The 2,782-nt window shown below is 31.8% G+C and overlaps 1 protein-coding gene across 1 annotated transcript in view; it reads left to right on the top strand.

Annotated features, from left to right (window-relative positions):
* The window catches only part of LOC117174495, a 231,936-nt gene that overhangs the window by 45,165 nt on the left and 183,989 nt on the right, over nucleotides 1-2,782 (top strand). The window lies entirely within an intron of this gene.

Below are 2,782 nucleotides of genomic sequence, written 5' to 3' on the forward strand. Positions count from 1 at the left end.
GTAGGTTTAAATTTCCTTTGTTTTCTTTCTTTTATCATGAAATTATAATGAATTGCTATGAATTACTTATCTTTAAGTACGTTTCCGAATTTCCCAGTAACTTCATGTCGAAGCACAATTTTAAGAAAGTGTATTTATACCAAATTGAAAATTTTCTATTTTGCTTTTTCTCCAACCGAGTATATAAGAGACCGCTCTCTTTCAAATTTGTTACGGAACTGTTAAGTAAAAGACAAGATAATTTAGGGGTCGCCTTGCGACTGCGTCGTATCCGAGAGTCGTTAAAAATCGTCCTGTTTAAAATTCTTAGAAAACCCATAAATACACACATATGTATATTGAAAGTGAAGAAAATTTCAATTCTAAATGTGCAGAATTGGAGGAAAAGACATAATGGCATTTTACACAAACTAAAAAGAATTTTGGCAGTACAGTATTCAATATTGTAAATGATAACAAATAACATTTTTTCCTAAATGAACATAAATGTCATTGGTTTTCAAGTGGAAATATTCAAGACTTTAGACTTTAGAGCTCTAAAAGCTAGATCTTGAGGGCTAAACTCTAAAGAAAGCTTCGTTACCTTCTTCTTTAGAGCCCAAATCGGGCTGCCAAAGGTCAAAGACCAAGTGGGTCTTGTTTTTAATACAAAATACTAAGGGTTAACCATGATTGTGATTTTAAAAAAATATAAGACCCTAAATGGCTCTTTTTAAGACATAATTATTATAACATTTTAGACATCAGCTAGTGTGTCATTCGAGCTATATTTGACGAGAAAAATACTAAACGAGGAAAAGTCTCGTTCAATTGTCAAAATTATCGTCTCGTCTCTTCTCGTTTCCACGAAAGTATTAGTTCAACCGAGCGATGTCTAGTACTTCATTGTAGACTCCTGACGAGATAAACTGTTTCTAGTGTCCTCTTCTGAATAAAAATTTTCATGCACATTGTATTTTTTTTCGAATATTTGACATTGAAAACTTCATAATTCAAAATAAGTACACGGTAAAAAGTTTCATGTAATTTTACCACAAAGATCATAGGACATAAAAATTACACCAATACTATGGGAAATTTACCAAAATTAGGTAGAAGTAACACGATAGTGTAAAAGCGCACACAGGAGGTAAAAAGCAGTTTTGGAAGAATGGAATTTTACACTCGTCTTGTGAAATTCCAGTGACGCTATAAAACGCCGCATGTAAAAGGATGCGCATGCGCAATGACAAACCCGGATATTTTGAATCATATAATGTATGTTTAAATTACATCGAATCGGAAGAATAATAAGATATTATTATATATATATAATATATAATATTTTTTTATTTAGCAGAAAACATGAAACTTTTTGTTTAGTTTGCTGTTCCAAAAAAATACGCATCAAACTTATAAGGTTATGATCAATGGGGCGAAATAGGCGCATCCTCCTAATTTCTGACAACGACGGCCTGAACAGCCATAACCCTCCAAATTATTCTTTTCACAAGCGTGCCAAACATGCGAACACACTTTTTTTTATGTAAAATACATTGCACTTGCCTTTCTGATGCTCTCTAGTCATCACAATCCACGATTATTCGAATGCCGTCAAAATTTTGCACAATCTTGCACTGAATTTACTCGCAGAAAAGATCAAAACATGGACGCGCAACGACATGAAGCTTTTAACAGCGAAATTACAAGGATTATGCAATTTTACGTCGCTGCTGTAACACGTATTACACTCCGCGTGCGAAATTACACTAATCGTTGGCACCTTAAATAAACCTTGTGAAATTACAATTTTATTTCAGTTACACTTTAGTGTAAAATTCCCACAACAAACAGTGGTATTTTTATGTCCTGTGATTGTTGTGGGAAAATTACACGTTCATTGTAAATTTCATTCATGTATGGTAAAATTCCTTTAATAATCACTGTCAATAATTTACAAGAAACGTGTAATTTTCCCACAACAATCATAGGAAAAAGTTGCAGAACGAAATGTAATTTTGAGCAATATTTTTTACAGTGTAGATTGCGAGACGATCCGACACTATCAAAAACAAAAGATTCACCGAGTAGGACATATCGAAAATCGTTTTGGGAGCCGAGTGAAGTCGAGCGAGGTAACCGATTTTCTCGCTTAGTTTTCGAAAAAATAACAAAAAAGTACTTGTTATGGACTATTTATAAATTAAAGTTTGCTACCTCTTAACGAACGCTCAAGGAATAATTTCCACCTAATAACTTTTTATTTTTACCCCCTCCCTCCGTAATCCCCTTGCATTACGTTAGAGAAATACCTTAAAAATGCAAAATATCAGTTTTATGTCAAATTCATGCTAAAGACGCTATTTTTTTAAAATTTCTTAATTAATTATTTATATTCGATAAGGCACAAGTTTCCAAGTATTTTTGAACTATTTTTGAATTGATTAAGCAGTTATTATAGCTTCTAAACGGTGAAAAGTGATTTTTTTCAGGACAAATGATACAGTTCATAAACAAGGATAATATTTCTTTCTTAACAAATGTGGTAATTTTTAAAATATTTTTTCATTATTTGAGCAATTTTCACCCTGCTAATCGTCAAAAGTTTTTTTTCCTAGAGTTAATGGCACAATTAGCGAACTTTAAAAGTATTATTTTTTAGTTTAGTATATTTGAATATTGTTTTGATAATTTTCACTTGTTTGTACATTGTTTTCATCATTCGTGAAAAGCTATTATTTTCTGCAATTAATATCGCAGCTAATGAATGTTTAGAGTGATATTTTTTGTGAAAACTATTTGC

Source organism: Belonocnema kinseyi, chromosome 1 (assembly GCF_010883055.1).
Source record: "Belonocnema kinseyi isolate 2016_QV_RU_SX_M_011 chromosome 1, B_treatae_v1, whole genome shotgun sequence".
Taxonomy (NCBI): Eukaryota; Metazoa; Arthropoda; class Insecta; order Hymenoptera; family Cynipidae; genus Belonocnema; species Belonocnema kinseyi.